The sequence below is a fragment of the Petromyzon marinus genome, unplaced genomic scaffold (assembly GCF_048934315.1).
Source record: "Petromyzon marinus isolate PM22_M1 ecotype Great Lakes invasive population unplaced genomic scaffold, UKy_Petmar_22M1.pri1.0 PM_Scaffold_95, whole genome shotgun sequence".
Classification (NCBI taxonomy): Eukaryota; Metazoa; Chordata; class Hyperoartia; order Petromyzontiformes; family Petromyzontidae; genus Petromyzon; species Petromyzon marinus.
Genome location: NW_027423705.1, coordinates 1 through 27,493, shown reverse-complemented (window position 1 = coordinate 27,493; position 27,493 = coordinate 1). Strand labels below are relative to the sequence as shown.

Here is a 27,493-nt window from a genome sequence, read left to right as displayed (position 1 = left end):
CACACACAGTGACACACACACAGTGACACACACACACAGTGACACACACACAGTGACACACACACACAGTGACACACACACAGTGACACACACAGTGACACACACACACACAGTGGCACACACACACAGTGACACACACACAGTGTCACACACAGTGACACACACAGTGACACACACACAGTGACACACACACACAGTGACACACACAGTGACACACACACACAGTGACACACACAGTGACACACACAGTGACACACACACAGTGACACACACACACACAGTGACACACACAGTGACACACACACAGTGACACACACACACAGTGACACACACAGTGACACACACACAGTGACACACATACAGTGACACACACAGTGACACACACAGTTACACACAGTGACACACACACAGTGACACACACACAGTGACACACACAGTGACACACACACATTGACACACACAGTGACACACACAGTGACACAGTGACACACAGTGACACACACAGTGACACACACAGTGACACACACACAGTGACACACACACACACAGTGACACAGTGACACACACACAGTGACACACACACAGTGACACACACACACAGTGACACACACACAGTGACACACACACACAGTGACACACACACAGTGACACACACACAGTGACACACACACACAGTGACACACACACAGTGACACACACACAGTGACACACACACACAGTGAAACACACACAGTGACACACACACACAGTGACACACACACAGTGACACACACACACACAGTGACACACACACAGTGACACACACAGTGACACACACACAGTGACACACACAGTGACACACACACAGTGACACACACACAGTGACACACACACACAGTGACACACACACACAGTGACACACACACAGTGACACACACACAGTGACACACACAGTGACACACAGTGACACACACACAGTGACACACAGTGACACACACACACAGTGACACACAGTGACACACACACACGCAGTGACACACATACACACAGTGACACAGACACAGTGACACAGACACAGTGACACACACACAGTGACACACACACAGTGACACACACACACAGTGACACACACACAGTGACACACACAGTGACACACACAGTGACACACACACACAGTGACACACACACAGTGACACACACACACATTGACACACACAGTGACACACACAGTGACACACACACAGTGACACACACACAGTGACACACACACAGTGACACACACACACACAGTGACACACACAGTGACACACACTGACACACACACAGTGACACACACAGTGACACACACACACAGTGACACACACAGTGACACACGCACACAGTGACACAGACACAGTGACACACAGGGACACACACAGTGACACACACAGTGACACACACACACAGTGACACACACACAGTGACACACACACAGTGACACACACAGTGACACACACACAGTGACACACACACAGTGACACACACAGTGACACACACACAGTGACACACACAGTGACACACACAGTGACACACACACACAGTGACACACACACAGTGACACACACACACAGTGACACACACACAGTGACACACACAGTGACACACACACAGTGACACACACAGTGACACACACACAGTGACACACACACAGTGACACACACAGTGACACACACAGTGACACACACACACACACTGACACACACACAGTGACACACACAGTGACACACACAGTGACACACGCACACAGTGACACACACACAGTGACACACAGGGACACACACAGTGACACACACACACACAGTGACACACACACACAGTGACACACACACACAGTGACACACACACAGTGACACACACAGTGACACACACAGTGACACACACACACACACACTGACACACACACAGTGACACACACAGTGACACACACAGTGACACACGCACACAGTGACACACACACAGTGACACACAGGGACACACACAGTGACACACACACACAGTGACACACACACAGTGACACACACACAGTGACACACACAGTGACACACACAGTGACACACACAGTGACACACGCACACAGTGACACACACACAGTGACACACAGGGACACACACAGTGACACACACACACACAGTGACACACACACAGTGACACACACACAGTGACACACACAGTGACACACACAGTGACACACACACACAGTGACACACACACAGTGACACACACAGTGACACACACACAGTGACACACACAGTGACACACACACAGTGACACACACAGTGACACACACAGTGACACACACACACACAGTGACACACACACACACAGTGACACACACAGTGACACACACAGTGACACACACACACACAGTGACACACACACTCATAGTGACACTCATAGTGGTGGTGGTGGTGTAGTGGTGTAGTGGTGGTGGTGTAGTGGTGGTGTCGTGGTGGTGGTGTAGTGGTGGTGGTGTAGTGGTGGTGGTGGTAGTGGTGGTGGTGTAGTGGTGGTGTAGTGGTGGTGTAGTCGTGGTGGTGGTGGTGTAGTGGTGTAGTAGTGGTGGTGGTGTAGTGGTGATGGTGTAGTGGTGGTGGTGTAATGGTGATGGTGTAGTGGTGGTGGTGTAGTGGTGGTGGTGTAGTGGTGGTGTAGTGGTGGTGTAGTAGTGGTGGTGGTGATGGTGTAGTGGTGATGGTGTAGTGGTGGTGTAGTAGTGGTGGTGGTGATGGTGTAGTGGTGATGGTGTAGTGGTGGTGGTGTAGTGGTGTGAGTCTTCCATAGGGGTAACTCCTGTCTTGATACCGTCGCCAGATCTATTACTATACCCGGGGGGACCCTCCCAGGGCTTTCACTCCCTCGGTGGCGTTTCACGGAGACGTGGAGCTGGGAATCGCCTCGCTGGCTCTGGTCAACGTGACGGCAGACCAGGCGGGCCGGTACTCGTGCACCATGCAGCTCGACAAGACGAACGGGGACAACCACGTTCAGTGCTACAGCCTCGTAGTGGAGGCGCCGCCTAGGGGTGAGATGGTGGTACTGCTGTGTGTGTGTGTGAGACTGTGTGTGTGTGACTGTGGGCTCTGGGTCGTTCTTCGTGCTTTTGGAGTACCTGACCGTCTGCTCACGATCATTAAGGACCTTCATGATGGTGAGCGGGCCCGGGTAAAACTACGTGGCCGGGAGTCAGAGCCATTCCCTGTACACCGTGGGGTGCGACAGGGATGTCCTCTGGCTCCCACATTATTTAACATCTATTTTGACCACGTAGTTCGTGAAGCCTTCAATAGCTGTACCGGGGGAATCTCCATATGGTACAGATATAATGGGAGGCTAATCGATGCCCGGGTGCGGTCAAGGGATGGCTCCCTATTGCTCAACAACGTTATGTATGCTGATGACTTGGTAATAGCTGCTCAGTCAGAGGAGGAGTTGGAGACGCTGCTGCTGAGACTGGAGCGTGCCACTAAGAGGTGGGGCCTTACCATCAGCCCCACCAAAACTAAGCACCTGCCTGGGTATTTTGTACCATCGGACACTCCACCCCCACAACTCCCAATCGGTGATGGGGCAGTTGTGGAGAGAGTGGAGAGTTTCCCATACCTGGGCAGTGTGCTTATGACTGGCTCCAGTTTAACAGCAGAGGTCTCACTCCGAATCAGTCGAGCGGCAATATCTTTTCATCGGTTGCGCAACGCTGTGTGGAAGCTACCTGGTCTGTCGCTCCGCACTAAGCTTCAGGTCTTCTCGGCCACGGTCATTCCCTCCCTTCTCTACGCTTGCGAAACGTGGACCCCCCTAATGGAACATCTTCGCCGGTTGGAAACATTTAGGCTGGCCTGCCTACGATCCATCCTGGGTTTAACCAGACTGGATTGTGTGAGGAGCTCACAAATCCTTGAAAGATCTGGGCAGGGTCCCATCGGTGAGCTCCTCCGGCAGGCAAGGCTGCGATGGCTGGGTCATGTAGCCCGCATGCCCAGCCACCGCATGCCGAAACAGCTTTTGTTTGGCCGGATTGAGGGGGCTAAGCGGGCGCGGCACGGGCTAGAGAAGAGATGGAGTGATGTGGTACAGGAGGACGTGGAGCTGAGTGGACTTGCCGATGACTGGTACCAGCGGTGTCAAGATCGGCCTCTGTGGAGGAGGCTCGTGAAGGACGCTACTGGGCAGTTGGAGGCAGTCGCCCTCCAACAACAACGGAGGGCGGAGGAGCGACGCTCACAACAGCGAGCGGAGCGCCGGGTGGCTAAAGCACAGCAGGTTGGCACAGTAGGGGGCACAGGTGGTGCATCAGCCAGTCATCTCAGTCAGTCGACCCGTGGCACCTGGGTCTGCCACGTGACCTCCTGCCAGCGGGCGTTCGACACTTCACGTGGCCTCAGGGTGCACATAGCCTGGCACAAGCGTCGTGGTGACGTCACCGCCACTTAGTGGCGAATGGCGGTTGTTGTTGTTGTTGTGTGTGTTACTGTGTGCAGTGCTACAGCCTCGTAGTGGAGGCGCCGCCTAGGGGTGAGATGGTGGTACTGCTGTGTGTGTGTGTTACTGTGTTACTGTGTGACTGTGTGTGTGTGTTACTGTGTGTGTGTTACTGTGTGTGTGTGTGTGACTGTGTGTGTGTGTGACTGTGTGTGTGTGTGACTGTGTGTGTGTCTGTGTGTCACTGTGTGTGTGTCACTGTGTGTGTGACTGTGTGTGTGTGTCACTGTGTGTGTGTGTCTCTGTGTGTGTGACTGTGTGTGTGTGTCACTGTGTGTGTGTGTCTCTGTGTGTGTTACTGTGTGTGTGTGTTACTGTGTGCAGTGCTACAGCCTCGTAGTGGAGACGCCGCCTAGGGGTGAGATGGTGGTACTGCTGTGTGTGTGTGTGTGACTGTGTGTCTGTGTGTGTGTTACTGTGTGTGTCACTGTGTGTGTCACTGTGTCTGTGTGTCTCTGTGTGTGTTACTGTGTGTGTGTTACTGTGTGCAGTGCTACAGCCTCGTAGTGGAGGCGCCGCCTAGGGGTGAGATGGTGGTACTACTGTGTGACTGTGTGTGTGTGTGACTGTGTGTGTGTCACTGTGTGTGTGTGTCACTGTGTGTGTGTGTCACTGTGTGCAGTGCTACAGCCTCGTAGTGGAGTCGCCGCCTAGGGGTGAGATGGTGGTACTACTGTGTGTGTATGTCTGTGTGTGTGTGTTACTGTGTGTGTGTGTGTCACTGTGTGTGTTACTGTGTGTGTCACTGTGTGTGTGTCACTGTGTGACTGTGTGTGTGTTACTGTGTGTGTGACTGTGTGACTGTGTGTGTGTTACTGTGTGTGTGTTACTGTGTGTGTGACTGTGTGTGTGTTACTGTGTGTGTGTGTTACTGTGTGTGTGACTGTGTGTGTGTTACTGTGTGCAGTGCTACAGCCTCGTAGTGGAGGCGCCGCCTAGGGGTGAGATGGTGGTACTACTGTGTGTGTGACTGTGTGTGTGTTACTGTGTGTGTGTGACTGTGTGTGTGTGTTACTGTGTGTGTGTGTGTCACTGTGTGTGTGTCACTGTGTGTGTGTGTCACTGTGTGTGTCACTGTCTGTGTGTGTGTGTACCTGTGTGTCTGTGTGTGTATCTGACAAAACAACCCCCTACCTCCTCGCGGTGCCGGACGGGCAACTCTGTCGTGGACAGCGCTGTGGGGGGAGATCCAATTCTGATTGGCTCCTCCCCTCATGGCGTCTGTGTCCACCACAGGGGCTAAACGGGGGCTCTGGACGGGTGCGAGGGGCTGGTAACCCCTCCACCTTCAATTAATTACCACTAAACCACGAGTTAAACTGAAATATGTTAACTAATGAGCTTGTGCCGGAGGCCCCGGGGGGCCAGGCGTCTATGACGTCTCCTGGCCAAACCCCAATTGGCGGAGCCAGGAGATTGAATACCTACCCTGGGGCTACTCCAGAAACAACGAAAAACCACTTCGTGTGGCCACGTGGAATGTTCGAACGCTCACTGCGGAGGAGAGGCTGCCACTCCTCTGTCGGGAGCTGGACCGGTACCGCCTGGATCTCTGCGGCATTCAGGAGGTCCGGTGGACCGGCTCTGGCTCCTGCCACCATGAGGGGTGGACAGTCCTCTACTCGGGGCAGCAGACTGCCAAACAACAGGGTGTGGGTCTTCTTTTGAACAAAAGAATGAAGGGGGCGTGGGAGCGTGGCGGTGAGGTGTGGGAAGCTGTAAGCCCCAGGCTACTTTGGGCTCGCCTTCCCATCAACCGGAGGCGAGGAATGGTGGTCGTGGTTACTTATGCCCCCACCGAAGATGAACATCCGTGGAGGGATGCAGGCAAAGCCGATGAGTCAGATGCCTTCTATGACCTCCTGTCACAGGTGCTGGCTAAAGTGGCCCCTCGGGATAGAGTCATCATATTGGGTGACTTCAATGCCCGAGTTGGTCATGATGCTGGCACCTGGTCTGGAGTGATTGGAGGGCATGGGCCAGATCAGCTCAATAACAACGGCAGGAGGCTGCTAGATTTTTGTGCAGCCCATGGGCTTGTAATTACCAACACGCTGTTCCGGCATCGGCGCATCCACACAACATCATGGATGCAGGCCGGGTCCAAGCAAGAACATCTGCTGGACTACATAGTGACGGACCAGCGGATGCAAGCCCATGTCCTTGACACCAGGACCTACCGTGGAGCTGATCTGCCCTCTGACCATCGACTAGTCATCTGTAAGATGCGCCTGCCATTCTTCCACTCCGGCGTTGGGTATACCCCCAGGGACCCCATTCCAACCTAAAGTGGCCTGGTCTCAGTTATCTGATGAAAGTTGCGAGCGAGAATTTCATCATCGCCTGCAGCTGGGATTGGCATCGGTGGCTGGGGCAGCTGTGGACAGAGTTGGAGCTGAGTGGACTTGCCGATGACCGGTACCAGCGGTGTCAAGATCGGCCTCCGTGGAGGAGGAGGCTCGTGAAGGACGCTGCTGCTGATGCTACTGGGCAGTGCCAGGCTAGGTGCACCGTGAAGCCACTGGGCAGTCGAGGGCAGTCGCCCTCCAACAACAACGGAGGGCGGAGGAGCGACGCTCACAACAGCGAGCGGAGCGCCGGGTGGCTAAAGCACAGCAGGTTGGCACAGTAGGGGGCACAGGTGGTGCATCAGCCAGTCATCACGGTCAGTCGACCCGTGGCACCTGCTGGGTCTGCCACGTGACCTCCTGGTGCACCTAGCCTGGCACAAGCGTCGTGGTGACGTCACCGCATACTTCATGGTGAATGGCGGTAGTTGTTGTTGTGTTGTTGATGTTGTTGTTGTTGTTGATGTTGGTGTTGTTGGTGTTGTTGTTGTTGTGTTGTTAATGATGTTGTTGTTGGTGTTGTTGATGTTGTTGTTGTTGATGTTGTTGGTGTTGTTGTTGTTGATGTTGTTGTTGATGTTGGTGTTGTTGGTGTTGTTGTTATTATTATTGTTATTGTTGTTGTTATTGTTGTTGTTATTATTATTGTTATTGTTGTTGTTATTATTATTGTTGTTGGTGTTGTTGTGTTGTTGTTGGTGTTGTTGTTATTGTTGTTGTGTTATTGTTGTTGTTATTGTTGTTATTGTTGTTATTGTTATTGTTGTTGTTATTGTTGTTATTGTTGTTGTTGTTGATGTTGTTATTGTTGTTGTTGTTATTGTTGTTGTTATTATTGTTGTTGTTATTGTTGTTGTTGATGTTGTTATTATTATTGTTGTTGTTATTGTTGTTGTTGATGTTGTTATTATTATTGTTGTTGTTATTGTTGTTGTTATTATTGTTATTGTTGTTGTTGTTGATGTTGTTGTTGGTGTTGTTGTTGTGTTGTTGTTGTGTTATTGTTGTTGTTTGTTGTTGTTGATGTTGTTGTGTTATTGTTATTGTTGTTGTTATTGTTGTTGATATTGTTGTTATTGTTGTTGATGTTGATGTTGTTGATGTTGATGTTGTTGATGTTGTTGTTGATGTTGTTGTTATTGTTGTTGATGTTGATGTTGTTGATGTTGATGTTGTTGATGTTGTTGTTGATGTTGTTGATGTTGGTGTTGGTGTTGTTATTGTTGTTGTTGTTATTATTGTTGATGTTGTTGTTATTGTTGTTATTGTTGTTGTTGTTATTGTTGTTGTTTTGTTGTTCTTATTGTTGTTGGTGTTGTTGTTGTTATTGTTGTTATTGTTGTTGTTGATGTTGTTGTTATTGTTGTTGGTGTTGTTGTTGATGTTGGTGTTGTTGTTGTTATTGTTGTTGTTATTATTATTGTTATTGTTGATGTTATTGTTGTTGTTATTATTGCTATTGTTGTTGTTATTATTATTGTTGGTGTTGTTGTTGTTGTTGTTGTTATTGTTGTTATTATTGTTGTTGTTGTTGTGATCCTCAACTTTCCCTTTGGCCGCAGGAACCCAACAAACGACATCGACCAGCCCTGTGAGCACCAGCGCAGGTGACCTCTACGTGACCTCTATGGTGACCTCTATGGTGACCTCTACGGTGACCTCTACGGTGACCTCTACAGTGACCTCTACAGTGACCTCTACGGTGACTTCTACGGTGACCTCTACGGTGACCTCTACGGCGACCTCTATGGTGACCTCTACACCGTGACTTCTACGTGACCTCTACGTGACCTCTACGGTGACCTCTACGGTGACCTCTATGGTGACCTCTATGGTGACCTCTACACCGTGACCCCCACACAGTGACCTCTACGGTGACCTTAACGGTGACCTCTACGGTGACCTCTACACCGTGACCTCTACACAGTGACCCCCACACAGTGACCTCTACGGTGACCTCTACGGTGACCTCTACGGTGACCTCTACACGGTGACCTCTACGGTGACCTCTACGGTGACCTCTGCGGTGACCTCTACACAGTGACCCCCACACAGTGACCTCTACGGTGACCTCTACGGTGACCTCTATGGTGACCTCTACGGTGACCTCTACGGTGACCTCTATGGTGACCTCTACGGTGACCTCTACGGTGACCTCTACACAGTGACCCCCACACAGTGACCTCTACGGTGACCTCTACGGTGACCTCTACGGTGACCTCTACACGGTGACCTCTACGGTGACCTCTACGGTGACCTCTGCGGTGACCTCTACACAGTGACCCCCACACAGTGACCTCTACAGTGACCTCTATGGTGACCTCTACGGTGACCTCTACACAGTGACCCCCACACAGTGACCTCTATGGTGACCTCTACACGGTGACCTCTACAGTGACCTCTACGGTGACCTCTACAGTGACCTCTACGGTGACCTCTACGGTGACCTCTACGGTGACCCACAAACGGTGAACTCTACGGTGACCTCTACACGGTGACCTCTACAGTGACCTCTACGGTGACCTCTACGGTGACCTCTACAGTGACCTCTACACGGTAACCTCTACGGTGACCTCTACACAGTGACCCCCACAGTGACATCTATGGTGACCTCTACACGGTGACCTCTACGGTGACCTCTGCGGTGACCTCTACAGTGACCTCTACAGTGACCTCTATGGTGACCTCTACACGGTGACCTCTATGGTGACCTCTATGGTGACCTCTAGGGTGACCTCTATGGTGACCTCTACACGGTGACCTCTATGGTGACCTCTACGGTGACCTCTACGGTGACCTCTAAAGTGACCTCTATGGTGACCTCTACAGTGACCTCTACGGTGACCTCTACAGTGACCTCTATGGTGACCTCTACGGTGACCTCTACAGTGACCTCTACGGTGACCTCTACACGTGACCTCTACGTGACCTCTACGGTGACCTCAAGAGTCTCAAGACACTGAGACTCAAGACTCAAGACACTGAGACTCAAGACACTGAGACTCAAGACACTGAGACTCAAGATTCAAGACACTGAGACTCAAGACACTGAGACTCAAGACACTGAGACTCAAGACTCAAGACACTGAGTCTCAAGACACTGAGACTCAAGACTCAAGACACTGAGTCTCAAGACACTGAGACTCAAGACTCAAGACACTGAGACTCAAGACACTGAGACTCAAGACTCAAGTCACTGAGACTCAAGACACTGAGACTCAAGACTCAAGACACTGAGTCTCAAGACTCTGAGTCTCAAGACTCAAGACTCTGAGTCTCAAGACACTGAGACTCAAGACTCAAGACACTGAGACTCAAGACACTGAGACTCAAGACTCAAGACACTGAGTCTCAAGACACTGAGACTCAAGACACTGAGACTCAAGACTCAAGACACTGAGTCTCAAGACACTGAGACTCAAGACTCAAGACACTGAGACTCAAGACTCAAGTCACTGAGACTCAAGACACTGAGACTCAGTGTCTTGAGTCTTGAGTCTCAGTGTCTTGAGACTCAGTGTCTTGAGTCTCAGTGTCTTGAGACTCAGTGTCTTGAGTCTCAGTGTCTTGAGTCTCAGTGTCTTGAGTCTTGAGTCTCAGTGTCTTGAGTCTTGAGAATCAGTGTCTTGAGTCTTGAGTCTCAGTGTCTTGAGACTCAGTGTCTTGAGTCTCAGTGTCTTGAGTCTCAGTGTCTTGAGTCTTGAGTCTCAGTGTCTTGAGTCTCAGTGTCTTGAGACTCAGTGTCTTGAGTCTTGAGTCTCAGTGTCTTGAGTCTCAGTGTCTTGAGTCTTGAGTCTCAGTGTCTTGAGACTCAGTGTCTTGAGTCTTGAGTCTCAGTGTCTTGAGACTCAGTGTCTTGAGTCTCAGTGTCTTGAGTCTCAGTGTCTTGAGTCTTGAGTCTCAGTGTCTTGAGTCTCAGTGTCTTGAGTCTTGAGACTCAGTGTCTTGAGTCTTGAGACTCAGTATCTTGAGACTCAGGGTCTTGAGTCTTGAGTCTCAGTGTCTTGAGTCTTGAGTCTCAGTGTCTTGAGACTCAGGGTCTTGAGTCTCAGTGTCTTGAGTCTTGAGTCTCAGTGTCTTGAGTCTTGAGTCTCAGTGTCTTGAGTCTCAGTGTCTTGAGTCTTGAGTCTCAGTGTCTTGAGTCTCAGTGTCTTGAGACTCAGTGTCTTGAGTCTTGAGTCTCAGTGTCTTGAGTCTCAGTGTCTTGAGTCCTGAGTCTCAGTGTCTTGAGACTCAGTGTCTTGAGTCTTGAGTCTCAGTGTCTTGAGTCTCAGTGTCTTGAGTCTTGAGTCTCAGTGTCTTGAGTCTCAGTGTCTTGAGACTCAGGGTCTTGAGTCTCAGTGTCTTGAGTCTTGAGTCTCAGTGTCTTGAGACTCAGTGTCTTGAGACTCAGTGTCTTGAGTGTCAGTGTCTTGAATCTTGAGTCTTGAGACTCAGTATCTTGAGACTCAGTGTCTTGAGTCTTGAGTCTCAGTGTCTTGAGTCTCAGTGTCTTGAGTCTTGAGTCTCAGTGTCTTGAGACTCAGTGTCTTGAGTCTTGAGTCTCAGTGTCTTGAGTCTCAGTGTCTTGAGTCTTGAGTCTCAGTGTCTTGAGTCTCAGTGTCTTGAGTCTTGAGTCTCAGTGTCTTGAGACTCAGTGTCTTGAGTCTTGAGTCTCAGTGTCTTGAGTCTCAGTGTCTTGAGTCTCAGTGTCTTGAGTCCTGAGTCTCAGTGTCTTGAGTCTCAGTGTCTTGAGTCTCAGTGTCTTGAGTCTTGAGTCTCAGTGTCTTGAGACTCAGTGTCTTGAGTCTCAGTGTCTTGAGTCTCAGTGTCTTGAGTCTTGAGTCTCAGTGTCTTGAGTCTCAGTGTCTTGAGTCTCAGTGTCTTGAGTCTTGAGTCTCAGTGTCTTGAGACTCAGTGTCTTGAGTCTTGAGTCTCAGTGTCTTGAGTCTCAGTGTCTTGAGTCTCAGTGTCTTGAGTCTTGAGTCTCAGTGTCTTGAGACTCAGTGTCTTGAGTCTTGAGTCTCAGTGTCTTGAGTCTCAGTGTCTTGAGACTTAGTGTCTTGAGTCTCAGTGTCTTGAGTCTTGAGTGTCAGTGTCTTGAGTCTCAGTGTCTTGAGTCTCAGTGTCTTGAGTCTTGAGTCTCAGTGTCTTGAGTCTCAGTGTCTTGAGACTCAGTGTCTTGAGTCTTGAGTCTCAGTGTCTTGAGACTCAGTGTCTTGAGTCTCAGTGTCTTGAGTCTTGAGTCTCAGTGTCTTGAGACTCAGTGTCTTGAGACTTGAGTCTCAGTGTCTTGAGTTTCAGTGTCTTGAGTCTCAGTGTCTTGAGTCTTGAGTCTCAGTGTCTTGAGTCTCAGTGTCTTGAGTCTTGAGTCTCAGTGTCTTGAGTCTCAGTGTCTTGAGTCTTGAGTCTCAGTGTCTTGAGTCTCAGTGTCTTGAGTCTTGAGACTCAGTGTCTTGAGTCTCAGTGTCTTGAGTCTTGAGTCTCAGTGTCTTGAGTCTTAGTGTCTTGAGTCTCAGTGTCTTGAGTCTTGAGTCTCAGTGTCTTGAGTCTCAGTGTCTTGAGTCTTGAGTCTCAGTGTCTTGAGTCTCAGTGTCTTGAGTCTTGAGTCTCAGTGTCTTGAGTCTTGAGTGTCTTGAGTCTCAGTGTCTTGAGTCTTGAGTCTCAGTGTCTTGAGTCTCAGTGTCTTGAGACTTGAGTCTCAGTGTCTTGAGTCTTGAGTCTCAGTGTCTTGAGTCTCAGTGTCTTGAGTCTTGAGTCTCAGTGTCTTGAGTCTTGAGTCTCAGTGTCTTGAGTCTCAGTGTCTTGAGTCTCAGTGTCTTGAGACTTGAGTCTCAGTGTCTTGAGTCTTGAGTCTCAGTGTCTTGAGTCTCAGTGTCTTGAGTCTTGAGTCTCAGTGTCTTGAGTCTTGAGTCTCAGTGTCTTGAGTCTCAGTGTCTTGAGTCTTGAGTCTCAGTGTCTTGAGTCTCAGTGTCTTGAGTCTTGAGACTCAGTGTCTTGAGACTCAGTGTCTTGAGTCTTGAGTCTCAGTGTCTTGAGTCTTGAGTCTCAGTGTCTTGAGTCTCAGTGTCTTGAGTCTTGAGTCTCAGTGTCTTTAGACTCAGTGTCTTGAGTCTTGAGACTCAGTGTCTTGAGACTCAGTGTCTTGAGTCTTGAGTCTCAGTGTCTTGAGTCTCAGTGTCTTGAGTCTTGAGTCTCAGTGTCTTGAGTCTCAGTGTCTTGAGTCTCAGTGTCTTGAGTCTTGAGTCTCAGTGTCTTGAGACTCAGGGTCTTGAGACTCAGGGTCTTGAGTCTTGAGTCTCAGTGTCTTGAGTCTTGAGTCTCAGTGTCTTGAGACTTGAGACTCAGTGTCTTGAGTCTCAGTGTCTTGAGTCTTGAGTCTCAGTGTCTTGAGTCTCAGTGTCTTGAGTGTCAGCGTCTTGAGACTCAGGGTCTTGAGACTCAGTGTCTTGAGTCTCAGTGTCTTGAGTCTTGAGTCTCAGTGTCTTGAGTCTTGAGTCTCAGTGTCTTGAGTCTCAGTGTCTTGAGTCTTGAGTCTCAGTGTCTTGAGACTCAGTGTCTTGAGTCTTGAGTCTCAGTGTCTTGAGTCTTGAGTCTCAGTGTCTTGAGTCTCAGTGTCTTGAGTCTTGAGTCTCAGTGTCTTGAGACTCAGTGTCTTGAGTCTTGAGTCTCAGTGTCTTGAGTCTTCGCGTCTTGATTCTCAGTATCTTGAGTCTTCAGTCTCAGCGTCTTGAGACTCAGTGTCTTGAGTCTTGAGTCTCAGCGTCTTGAGACTCAGTGTCTTGAGTCTTGAGTCTCAGCGTCTTGAGACTCAGGGTCTTGAGTCTTGAGTCTCAGTGTCTTGAGTCTTGAGTCTCAGTGTCTTGAGTCTCAGTGTCTTGAGACTTAAGTCTCAGTGTCTTGAGACTCAGTGTCTTGAGTCTCAGTGTCTTGAGACTCAAGACACTGAGACTCAGTGTCTTGAGTCCTAGTGTCTTGAGTCTCAGTGTCTTGAGTCTTGAGACTCAGTGTCTTGAGTCTCAGTGTCTTGAGTCTTGAGTCTCAGTATCTTGAGTCTCAGTGTCTTGAGTCTTGAGTCTCAGTGTCTTGAGTCTCAGTGTCTTGAGTCTTGAGTCTCAGTGTCTTGAGTCTCAGTGTCTTGAGTCTTGAGTCTCAGTGTCTTGAGTCTCAGTGTCTTGAGACTCAGGGTCTTGAGTCTCAGTGTCTTGAGTCTTGAGTCTCAGTGTCTTGAGTCTTGAGTCTCAGTGTCTTGAGACTCAGTGTCTTGAGACTCAGTGTCTTGAGTGTCAGTGTCTTGAATCTTGAGTCTTGAGACTCAGTATCTTGAGACTCAGTGTCTTGAGTCTTGAGTCTCAGTGTCTTGAGTCTCAGTGTCTTGAGTCTTGAGTCTCAGTGTCTTGAGACTCAGTGTCTTGAGTCTTGAGTCTCAGTGTCTTGAGTCTCAGTGTCTTGAGTCTTGAGTCTCAGTGTCTTGAGTCTCAGTGTCTTGAGTCTTGAGTCTCAGTGTCTTGAGACTCAGTGTCTTGAGTCTTGAGTCTCAGTGTCTTGAGTCTCAGTGTCTTGAGTCTCAGTGTCTTGAGTCCTGAGTCTCAGTGTCTTGAGTCTCAGTGTCTTGAGTCTCAGTGTCTTGAGTCTTGAGTCTCAGTGTCTTGAGACTCAGTGTCTTGAGTCTTGAGTCTCAGTGTCTTGAGTCTCAGTGTCTTGAGTCTCAGTGTCTTGAGTCTCAGTGTCTTGAGTCTTGAGTCTCAGTGTTTTGAGTCTCAGTGTCTTGAGTCTCAGTGTCTTGAGTCTCAGTGTCTTGAGTCTTGAGTCTCAGTGTCTTGAGACTCAGTGTCTTGAGTCTTGAGTCTCAGTGTCTTGAGTCTCAGTGTCTTGAGTCTCAGTGTCTTGAGTCTTGAGTCTCAGTGTCTTGAGACTCAGTGTCTTGAGTCTTGAGTCTCAGTGTCTTGAGTCTCAGTGTCTTGAGACTTAGTGTCTTGAGTCTCAGTGTCTTGAGTCTTGAGTGTCAGTGTCTTGAGTCTCAGTGTCTTGAGTCTCAGTGTCTTGAGTCTTGAGTCTCAGTGTCTTGAGTCTCAGTGTCTTGAGACTCAGTGTCTTGAGTCTTGAGTCTCAGTGTCTTGAGACTCAGTGTCTTGAGTCTCATTGTCTTGAGTCTTGAGTCTCAGTGTCTTGAGACTCAGTGTCTTGAGACTTGAGTCTCAGTGTCTTGAGTTTCAGTGTCTTGAGTCTCAGTGTCTTGAGTCTTGAGTCTCAGTGTCTTGAGTCTCAGTGTCTTGAGTCTTGAGTCTCAGTGTCTTGAGTCTCAGTGTCTTGAGTCTTGAGTCTCAGTGTCTTGAGTCTCAGTGTCTTGAGTCTTGAGACTCAGTGTCTTGAGTCTCAGTGTCTTGAGTCTTGAGTCTCAGTGTCTTGAGTCTTAGTGTCTTGAGTCTCAGTGTCTTGAGTCTTGAGTCTCAGTGTCTTGAGTCTCAGTGTCTTGAGTCTTGAGTCTCAGTGTCTTGAGTCTCAGTGTCTTGAGTCTTGAGTCTCAGTGTCTTGAGTCTTGAGTGTCTTGAGTCTCAGTGTCTTGAGTCTTGAGTCTCAGTGTCTTGAGTCTCAGTGTCTTGAGACTTGAGTCTCAGTGTCTTGAGTCTTGAGTCTCAGTGTCTTGAGTCTCAGTGTCTTGAGTCTTGAGTCTCAGTGTCTTGAGTCTTGAGTCTCAGTGTCTTGAGTCTCAGTGTCTTGAGTCTCAGTGTCTTGAGACTTGAGTCTCAGTGTCTTGAGTCTTGAGTCTCAGTGTCTTGAGTCTCAGTGTCTTGAGTCTTGAGTCTCAGTGTCTTGAGTCTCAGTGTCTTGAGTCTCAGTGTCTTGAGTCTTGAGTCTCAGTGTCTTGAGTCTCAGTGTCTTGAGTCTTGAGACTCAGTGTCTTGAGACTCAGTGTCTTGAGTCTTGAGTCTCAGTGTCTTGAGTCTTGAGTCTCAGTGTCTTGAGTCTCAGTGTCTTGAGTCTTGAGTCTCAGTGTCTTTAGACTCAGTGTCTTGAGTCTTGAGACTCAGTGTCTTGAGACTCAGTGTCTTGAGTCTTGAGTCTCAGTGTCTTGAGTCTCAGTGTCTTGAGTCTTGAGTCTCAGTGTCTTGAGTCTCAGTGTCTTGAGTCTCAGTGTCTTGAGTCTTGAGTCTCAGTGTCTTGAGACTCAGGGTCTTGAGACTCAGGGTCTTGAGTCTTGAGTCTCAGTGTCTTGAGTCTTGAGTCTCAGTGTCTTGAGACTTGAGACTCAGTGTCTTGAGTCTCAGTGTCTTGAGTCTTGAGTCTCAGTGTCTTGAGTCTCAGTGTCTTGAGTGTCAGCGTCTTGAGACTCAGGGTCTTGAGACTCAGTGTCTTGAGTCTCAGTGTCTTGAGTCTTGAGTCTCAGTGTCTTGAGTCTTGAGTCTTGAGTCTCAGTGTCTTGAGTCTCAGTGTCTTGAGTCTTGAGTCTCAGTGTCTTGAGACTCAGTGTCTTGAGTCTTGAGTCTCAGTGTCTTGAGTCTTGAGTGTCTTGAGTCTCAGTGTCTTGAGTCTTGAGTCTCAGTGTCTTGAGTCTCAGTGTCTTGAGTCTTGAGTCTCAGTGTCTTGAGTCTTGAGTGTCTTGAGTCTCAGTGTCTTGAGTCTTGAGTCTCAGTGTCTTGAGTCTCAGTGTCTTGAGACTTGAGTCTCAGTGTCTTGAGTCTTGAGTCTCAGTGTCTTGAGTCTCAGTGTCTTGAGTCTTGAGTCTCAGTGTCTTGAGTCTTGAGTCTCAGTGTCTTGAGTCTCAGTGTCTTGAGTCTCAGTGTCTTGAGACTTGAGTCTCAGTGTCTTGAGTCTTGAGTCTCAGTGTCTTGAGTCTCAGTGTCTTGAGTCTTGAGTCTCAGTGTCTTGAGTCTTGAGTCTCAGTGTCTTGAGTCTCAGTGTCTTGAGTCTCAGTGTCTTGAGTCTTGAGTCTCAGTGTCTTGAGTCTCAGTGTCTTGAGTCTTGAGACTCAGTGTCTTGAGACTCAGTGTCTTGAGTCTTGAGTCTCAGTGTCTTGAGTCTTGAGTCTCAGTGTCTTGAGTCTCAGTGTCTTGAGTCTTGAGTCTCAGTGTCTTTAGACTCAGTGTCTTGAGTCTTGAGACTCAGTGTCTTGAGACTCAGTGTCTTGAGTCTTGAGTCTCAGTGTCTTGAGTCTCAGTGTCTTGAGTCTTGAGTCTCAGTGTCTTGAGTCTCAGTGTCTTGAGTCTCAGTGTCTTGAGTCTTGAGTCTCAGTGTCTTGAGACTCAGGGTCTTGAGACTCAGGGTCTTGAGTCTTGAGTCTCAGTGTCTTGAGTCTTGAGTCTCAGTGTCTTGAGACTTGAGACTCAGTGTCTTGAGTCTCAGTGTCTTGAGTCTTGAGTCTCAGTGTCTTGAGTCTCAGTGTCTTGAGTGTCAGCGTCTTGAGACTCAGGGTCTTGAGACTCAGTGTCTTGAGTCTCAGTGTCTTGAGTCTTGAGTCTCAGTGTCTTGAGTCTTGAGTCTTGAGTCTCAGTGTCTTGAGTCTCAGTGTCTTGAGTCTTGAGTCTCAGTGTCTTGAGACTCAGTGTCTTGAGTCTTGAGTCTCAGTGTCTTGAGTCTTGAGTCTCAGTGTCTTGAGTCTCAGTGTCTTGAGTCTTGAGTCTCAGTGTCTTGAGACTCAGTGTCTTGAGTCTTGAGTCTCAGTGTCTTGAGTCTTCGCGTCTTGATTCTCAGTATCTTGAGTCTTCAGTCTCAGCGTCTTGAGACTCAGTGTCTTGAGTCTTGAGTCTCAGCGTCTTGAGACTCAGTGTCTTGAGTCTTGAGTCTCAGCGTCTTGAGACTCAGGGTCTTGAGTCTTGAGTCTCAGTGTCTTGAGTCTTGAGTCTCAGTGTCTTGAGTCTCAGTGTCTTGAGACTTAAGTCTCAGTGTCTTGAGACTCAGTGTCTTGAGTCTCAGTGTCTTGAGACTCAAGACACTGAGACTCAGTGTCTTGAGTCCTTGTGTCTTGAGTCTCAGTGTCTTGAGTCTTGAGACTCAGTGTCTTGAGTCTCAGTGTCTTGAGTCTTGAGTCTCAGTATCTTGAGTCTCAGTGTCTTGAGTCTTGAGTCTCAGTGTCTTGAGTCTCAGTGTCTTGAGTCTTGAGTCTCAGTGTCTTGAGTCTCAGTGTCTTGAGTCTCAGTGTCTTGAGTCTTGAGTCTCAGTGTCTTGAGTCTCAGTGTCTTGAGTCTTGAGTCTCAGTGTCTTGAGTCTCAGTGTCTTGAGTCTTGAGTCTCAGTGTCTTGAGTCTCAGTGTCTTGAGTCTTGAGTCTCAGTGTCTTGAGACTCAGTGTCTTGAGTCTTGAGTCTCAGTGTCTTGAGTCTTCGCGTCTTGATTCTCAGTATCTTGAGTCTTCAGTCTCAGCGTCTTGAGACTCAGTGTCTTGAGTCTTGAGTCTCAGCGTCTTGAGACTCAGTGTCTTGAGTCTTGAGTCTCAGCGTCTTGAGACTCAGGGTCTTGAGTCTTGAGTCTCAGTGTCTTGAGTCTTGAGTCTCAGTGTCTTGAGTCTCAGTGTCTTGAGACTTGAGTCTCAGTGTCTTGAGACTCAGTGTCTTGAGTCTCAGTGTCTTGAGACTCAAGACACTGAGACTCAGTGTCTTGAGTCCTAGTGTCTTGAGTCTCAGTGTCTTGAGTCTTGAGACTCAGTGTCTTGAGTCTCAGTGTCTTGAGTCTTGAGTCTCAGTGTCTTGAGTCTTGAGTCTCAGTGTCTTGAGTCTCAGTGTCTTGAGTCTTGAGTCTCAGTGTCTTGAGTCTCAGTGTCTTGAGTCTCAGTGTCTTGAGACTTGAGTCTCAGTGTCTTGAGACTCAGTGTCTTGAGTCCTAGTGTCTTGAGTCTCAGTGTCTTGAGTCTTGAGACTCAGTGTCTTGAGTCTCAGTGTCTTGAGTCTTGAGTCTCAGTGTCTTGAGTCTTGAGTCTCAGTGTCTTGAGTCTCAGTGTCTTGAGTCTTGAGTCTCAGTGTCTTGAGTCTCAGTGTCTTGAGTCTCAGTGTCTTGAGTCTTGAGTCTCAGTGTCTTGAGTCTCAGTGTCTTGAGTCTCAGTGTCTTGAGTGTCTCACCTGTGCCACGTCTCACCTGTGTCTCACCTGTGCCACGTCTCACCTGAGCCTCACCTGTTCCACGTCTCACCTGTGTCTCACCTGTGTCTCACCTGTGTCTCACCTGTTCCACGTCTCACCTGTGTCTCACCTGTGCCACGTCTCACCTGTTCCACGTCTCACCTGTTCCACGTCTCACCTGTGTCTCACCTGTTCCACGTCTCACCTGTGTCTCACCTGTTCCACGTCTCACCTGTTCCACGTCTCACCTATGTCTCACCTGTGTCTCACCTGTGTCTCACCTGTGTCTCACCTGTTCCACGTCTCACCTGTTCCACGTCTCACCTGTGTCTCACCTGTTCCACGTCTCACCTGTGTCTCACCTGTTCCACGTCTCACCTGTTCCACGTCTCACCTGTGTCTCACCTGTGCCACGTCTCACCTGTGTCTCACCTGTGCCACGTCTCACCTGAGCCTCACCTGTTCCACGTCTCACCTGTGTCTCACCTGTGTCTCACCTGTGTCTCACCTGTGTCTCACCTGTGTCTCACCTGAGCCTCACCTGTTCCATGTCTCACCTGTGTCTCACCTGTGTCTCACCTTTGTCTCACCTGTGCCACGTCTCACCTGTTCCATGTCTCACCTGAGCCTCACCTGTGCCACGTCTCACCTGAACCTCACCTGTGCCACGTCTCACCTGTTCCATGTCTCACCTGAGCCTCACCTGTGCCACGTCTCACCTGTTCCATGTCTCACCTGAGCCTCACCTGTTCCACGTCTCACCTGTTCCACGTCTCACCTGTGCCACGTCTCACCTGAACCTCACCTGTGCCACGTCTCACCTGAACCTCACCTGTGCCACGTCTCACCTGTGTCTCACCTGTGTCTCACCTTTGTCTCACCTGTGGCACGTCTCACCTGTTCCACGTCTCACCTGAACCTCACCTGTGCCACGTCTCACCTGTGTCTCACCTGTGTCTCACCTGTGTCTCACCTGTTCCACGTCTCACCTGTTCCACGTCTCACCTGAGCCTCACCTGTGCCACGTCTCACCTGTTCCATGTCTCACCTGAGCCTCACCTGTTCCACGTCTCACCTGTTCCACGTCTCACCTGTGCCACGTCTCACCTGAACCTCACCTGTGCCACGTCTCACCTGAACCTCACCTGTGCCACGTCTCACCTGTGTCTCACCTGTGTCTCACCTTTGTCTCACCTGTGGCACGTCTCACCTGTTCCACGTCTCACCTGAGCCTCACCTGTGCCACGTCTCACCTGTTCCATGTCTCACCTGAGCCTCACCTGTTCCACGTCTCACCTGTTCCACGTCTCACCTGTGCCACGTCTCACCTGAACCTCACCTGTGCCACGTCTCACCTGAACCTCACCTGTGCCACGTCTCACCTGTGTCTCACCTGTGTCTCACCTTTGTCTCACCTGTGGCACGTCTCACCTGTTCCACGTCTCACCTGAGCCTCACCTGTGCCACGTCTCACCTGAGCCTCACCTGTGCCTCACCTGTGCCACGTCTCACCTGAACCTCACCTGTGCCACGTCTCACCTGTTCCACGTCTCACCTGAACCTCACCTGTGCCACGTCTCACCTGAACCTCACCTGTGCCACGTCTCACCTGAGCCTCACCTGTGCCACGTCTCACCTGTTCCATGTCTCACCTGAGCCTCACCTGTTCCATGTCTCACCTGAACCTCACCTGTGCCACGTCTCACCTGTTCCACGTCTCACCTGAACCTCACCTGTGCCACGTCTCACCTGAGCGTCTGAAGAGACTCCGCCGGTGATGATCGCTGTTCTGAGCTGCTCCAGCGTCGTCTTCCTGCTGCTGGCTGTGATTATCCTGGCGCACCACAGGTACACACACAGGTAGATACACAGGTACACACACACAGGTACACACACAGGTAGATACACACACACAGGTACACACACACAGGTACACACACAGGTACACACACAGGTAGACACACACACACAGGTACACACACAGGTACACACACAGGTAGATACAGGTAGACACAGGTACACACACACAGGTAGATACACACACACAGGTACACACACACAGGTAGACACACAGGTAGACACACAGGTAGACACACAGATAGATACACACACAGGTACACACACACAGGTAGATACACAGGTACACACACACAGGTAGATATACACACACAGGTAGATACACACAGGTACACACACAGGTAGACACACAGGTACACACACAGGTAGATACACAGGTACACACACAGGTACACACACAGGTAGATACACAGGTACACACACACAGGTACACACACAGGTAGATACACAGGTACACACACACAGGTACACACACAGGTACACACACAGGTAGATACACAGGTACACACACAGGTAGATACACAGGTACACACACAGGTACACACACAGGTACACACACAGGTACACACACACAGGTAGATACACAGGTACACACACACAGGTACACACACAGGTACACACACAGGTAGATACACAGGTACACACACAGGTAGATACACAGGTACACACACAGGTAGATACACACACACAGGTACACACACAGGTACACACACAGGTACACACACAGGTAGATACACAGGTAGACACACAGGTACACACACAGGTAGATACACAGGTAGATACACAGGTACACACACAGGTAGATACACAGGTACACACACAGGTACACACACAGGTACACACAGGTACACACACACAGGTAGATACACAGGTACACACACACAGGTACACACACAGGTACACACACAGGTACACACAGGTACACACACACAGGTAGATACACAGGTACACACACACAGGTACACACACAGGTACACACACAGGTAGATACACAGGTACACACACAGGTAGATACACAGGTACACACACAGGTAGATACACACACACAGGTACACACACAGGTACACACACAGGTACACACACAGGTAGATACACAGGTAGACACACAGGTACACACACAGGTAGATACACAGGTAGATACACAGGTACACACACAGGTAGATACACAGGTACACACACAGGTAGATACACAGGTACACACACAGGTAGATACACAGGTACACACACACAGGTAGATACACACACACAGGTAGATACACAGGTACACACACACAGGTAGATACACACAGGTAGATACACACACACAGGTACACACACAGGTAGATACACACAGGTAGACACACACAGGTACACACACACAGGTACACACACAGGTAGATACACAGGTACACACACAGGTACACACACACAGGTACACACACACAGGTACACACACACAGGTAGATACACACACACAGGTACACACACAGGTAGATACACAGGTACACACACACACAGGTACACACACACAGGTACACACACACAGGTACACACACAGGTAGATACACAGATAGATACACACACAGGTACACACACAGGTACACACACAGGTAGATACACAGGTACACACACACAGGTAGATACACACACACAGGTACACACACAGGTAGATACACAGGTACACACACACAGGTAGATACACAGGTACACACACAGGTAGATACACAGGTACACACACAGGTACACGCACAGGTAGATACAGGTACACACACAGGTAGATACACACACACAGGTACACACACAGGTAGATACACACAGGTAGACACACACAGGTAGATACACACACACAGGTACACACACAGGTAGATACACACAGGTAGACACACACAGGTAGATACACACACACAGGTACACACACAGGTAGATACACACAGGTAGACACACACAGGTACACACACAGGTAGACACACAGGTACACACACAGGTAGATACACAGGTACACACACACACAGGTACACACACAGGTACACACACACAGGTACACACACACAGGTACACACACAGGTAGATACACAGGTACACACACAGGTACACACACACAGGTAGATACACAGGTACACACACAGGTAGATACACAGGTACACACACACAGGTACACACACAGGTACACACACAGGTAGATACACACACAGGTACACACACAGGTAGATACACAGGTACACACACAGGTACACACACAGGTAGATACACACACACACAGGTACACACACAGGTACACACACAGGTACACACACACACAGGTAGATACACACAGGTAGATACACACACAGGTAGATACACAGGTAGACACACAGGTAGATACACACAGGTAGATACACACACAGGTAGATACACACACAGGTAGATACACACAGGTAGATACACACACACAGGTACACACACACACACACACAGGTACACACACACAGGTACACACACACAGGTACATACACACAGGTACACACACAGGTACACACACACAGGTACACACACACAGGTAGATACACACAGGTACACACACAGGTACACACACACACAGGTACACACACAGGTAGATACACACACACAGGTACACACACACAGGTAGATACACACACACAGGTACACACACAGGTAGATACACAGGTACACACACAGGTAGATACACAGGTACACACACAGGTACACACACACAGGTAGATACACAGGTACACACACAGGTAGATACACAGGTACACACACAGGTACACACACACAGGTAGATACACAGGTACACACACAGGTAGATACACAGGTACACACACACAGGTACACACACAGGTACACACACAGGTAGATACACACACAGGTACACACACAGGTAGATACACAGGTACACACACAGGTACACACACAGGTAGATACACACACACAGGTACACACACAGGTACACACACAGGTACACACACACACAGGTAGATACACACAGGTAGATACACACACAGGTAGATACACAGGTAGACACACAGGTAGATACACACAGGTAGATACACACACAGGTAGATACACACACAGGTAGATACACACAGGTAGATACACACACACAGGTACACACACACACACACACAGGTACACACACACAGGTACACACACACACAGGTACACACACACAGGTACACACACACACAGGTACACACACAGGTACACACACACAGGTAGATACACAGGTACACACACAGGTAGATACACACACAGGTAGATACACACACAGGTGCACACACAGGTACACAGGTACACACACACAGGTACACACAGGTAGATACACACACACAGGTACACACACAGGTACACACACAGGTACACACACACAGGTACACACACAGGTACACACACACAGGTAGACACACAGGTACACACACAGGTACACACACACACAGGTACACACACAGGTACACACACACAGGTAGATACACAGGTACACACACAGGTAGATACACAGGTACACACACAGGTACACACACACAGGTACATACACACACACAGGTACACACACACAGGTACATACACACACACAGGTACACACACACAGGTACACACACACAGGTACACACACACAGGTAGATACACACAGGTACACACACAGGTACATACACAGGTACACAGGTACACACACACAGGTACACACACAGGTAGATACACACACACAGGTACACAAACACAGGTACACACACACAGTTAGACACAGACACAGGTACACACACACACAGGTACACAAACACACACACAGGTACACACACACACAGGTACACACACACATACAGGTACACACACATACAGGTACACACACACAGACACACAGACACACACACAGGTACACACAAACACAGGTACACACACACAGGTACACACACACACAGGTACACACACACACAGGTACACACACAGGTACACACACACAGGTACACACACAGGTACACACACACATAGGTACACACACACAGGTACACACACACACAGGTATACACATACAGGTACACACACACAGGTACACACATACAGGTACACACACACAGGTACACAAACATAAACACAGGTACACACACACACAGGTACACACAAACACAGGTACACACACACACACAGGTACACACACACACACAGGTACACACACACACACACACAGGTACACACACACACACACACAGGTACACACACACACACAGGTACACACACACACACAGGTACACACACACAGGTACACACAGGCAGGTACACACACACAGGTACACACACACACACACAGCCACACACACACAGGCACACACAGGTACACACACACAGGTACACACACACAGGTACACACACACACAGGTACACACACACAGGTACACACACACACAGGTACACACACACAGGTACACACACACACAGGTACACACACACAGGTACACACACAGGTACACACACACAGGTACACACACACAGGTACACACACAGGTACACACACACAGGTACACACACAGGTACACACACACACACACAGGTACACACACACACACATACACAGGTACACACACACAGGTACACACACACACAGGTACACACACACACAGGTGTGCTAGGGGGAGGTGGTGGTGGTGGGAGTGGTGGTGGTGATGGTAGCGATGATACTGATGATGATTCTGCTGCTGATGATACTGATGATTATGCTGATGATGCTACTGATGATGCTTCTCCCGATGATCCTGATGATGCTACCGATGATGCTTCTGATGATGATGCTGTTGTTGATGATGCCACTGCTGATGATGATGCTTCTGCTGATGATGCTACTGATGATGATGCTGCTGCTGATGATGATGCTATTGATGATGCTGCTGATGATGCTGCTCATGATGATGATGATGCTGCTGATGATGCTATTGATGCTACTGATGATGATGCTATTGATGATGATGATGCTGCTGCTGATGATGATGCTACTGATGATGATGCTGCTGCTGATGATGATGCTATTGATGATGCTGCTGATGATGCTGCTCATGATGATGATGCTGCTGATGATGATGCTATTGATGATGATGCTACTGATGATGATGCTATTGATGATGATGCGCTGCTGCTGCTGATGCTACTGATGATGATGCTGCTGCTGATGATGATGCTATTGATGATGCTGCTGATGATGCTGCTCATGATGATGCTGATGATGCTGCTGCTGATGATGATGCTACTGTTGACGATGCCGCTGATGATGATGCTGCTGATGATGATGATGATCTGTGGCTTTTCAGGTCGATTCCCAGGGAGCAACGCAATCCAGATGGCCCAGATGTACCTCGTGGCCCAGATGGACCACGTGGCCCAGATGGACCACGTGGCCCAGATGGACCACGTGGCCCAGATGGACCACGTGGCCCAGATGGACCACGTGGACCAGATGGACCACGTGGCCCAGATGGACCACGTGGCCCAGATGTACCACGTGGCCCAGATGGACCACGTGGCCCAGATGATGTCACACAATACAGGCTTGTCCAATTGGCAGAGTACTCACTACCATACCGGGGTGAGGTTCACGGTGGATGGGTGAGTGGGTGAGTGAGTGGGTGGGTGAGTGAGTGAGTGGGTGAGTGGGTGAGTGAGTGGGTGAGTGGGTGGGTGAGTGGGTGAGTGAGTGAGTGGGTGAGTGGGTGGGTGAGTGAGTGAGTGGTGAGTGGGTGAGTGAGTGGGTGGGTGAGTGGGTTAGTGAGTGGGTGGGTGAGTGAGTGAGTGAGTAGTGAGTGAGTGGTGAGTGAGTGAGTGAGTGGTGAGTGAGTGAGTGAGTGGTGAGTGAGTGAGTGAGTGGTGAGTGAGTGAGTGGTGAGTGAGTGAGTGAGTGGTGAGTGAGTGAGTGAGTGGTGAGTGAGTGAGTGAGTGGGTGAGTGGTGAGTGAGTGGTGAGTGAGTGAGTGAGTGGTGAGTGAGTGGGTTAGTGAGTGGGTGGGTGAGTGAGTGAGTGAGTGGTGAGTGAGTGAGTGAGTGGATGAGTGAGTGGATGAGTGAGTGGGTGAGTGAGTGAGTGGGTGAGTGGGTGAGTGAGTGGGTGAGTGGGTGAGTGAGTGGTGGGTGAGTGAGTGAGTGAGTGGGTGGGTGAGTGAGTGGTGAGTGAGTGGTGAGTGGGTGAGTGAGTGAGTGGAGTGGTGAGTGAGTGAGTGAGTGGTGAGTGAGTGAGTGAGTGTGAGTGAGTGGAGTGAGTGAGTGGGTGAGTGTGAGTGAGGGTGAGTGAGTGAGTGAGTGAGTGGGTGAGTGAGTGAGTGAGTGAGTGAGTGAGTGGTGAGTGAGTGAGTGAGTGGTAGTGAGTGTGAGTGAGTGGTGAGTGAGTGGTGAGTGAGTGAGTGAGTGGTGAGTGAGTGAGTGAGTGAGTGAGTGAGTGGTGAGTGAGTGGTGAGTGATGAGTGAGTGGTGAGTGTGAGTGAGTGAGTGAGAGTGAGTGAGTGAGTGAGTGAGTGGTGAGTGAGTGGTGAGTGAGTGATGAGTGAGTGAGTGGTGAGTGAGTGGTGAGTGAGTGGTGAGTGAGTGAGTGAGTGGGTGAGGTGAGTGAGTGAGTGAGTGAGTGGTGAGTGAGTGAGTGAGTGGTGAGTGAGTGGTGAGTGGATGAGTGAGTGAGTGGTGAGTGAGTGGTGAGTGTGTGTGAGTGAGTGGTGAGTGAGTGAAGTGGTGAGTGAGTGGTGAGTGAGTGGTGAGTGAGTGGGGTGAGTGAGTGAGGTGAGTGGTTGAGGAGTGAGTGGTGAGTGAGTGGATGAG

At 49.5% G+C, this 27,493-nt stretch overlaps 2 long non-coding RNA genes across 2 annotated transcripts; both read left to right on the top strand.

The window, feature by feature from the left end:
• The first annotated feature begins 2,677 nt into the window (after positions 1-2,677).
• Positions 2,678-26,254, top strand: LOC142923952 (uncharacterized). The gene is made up of 4 exons (XR_012941030.1): positions 2,678-3,040; positions 8,408-8,452; positions 20,639-20,723; positions 26,003-26,254. It is a non-coding gene; the product is annotated as an uncharacterized LOC142923952 (long non-coding RNA).
• Positions 23,067-24,009, top strand: LOC142923955 (uncharacterized). Its single transcript, XR_012941031.1, has 3 exons — positions 23,067-23,111; positions 23,752-23,783; positions 23,948-24,009. It is a non-coding gene; the product is annotated as an uncharacterized LOC142923955 (long non-coding RNA).
• Positions 26,255-27,493: the final 1,239 nt, after the last annotated feature.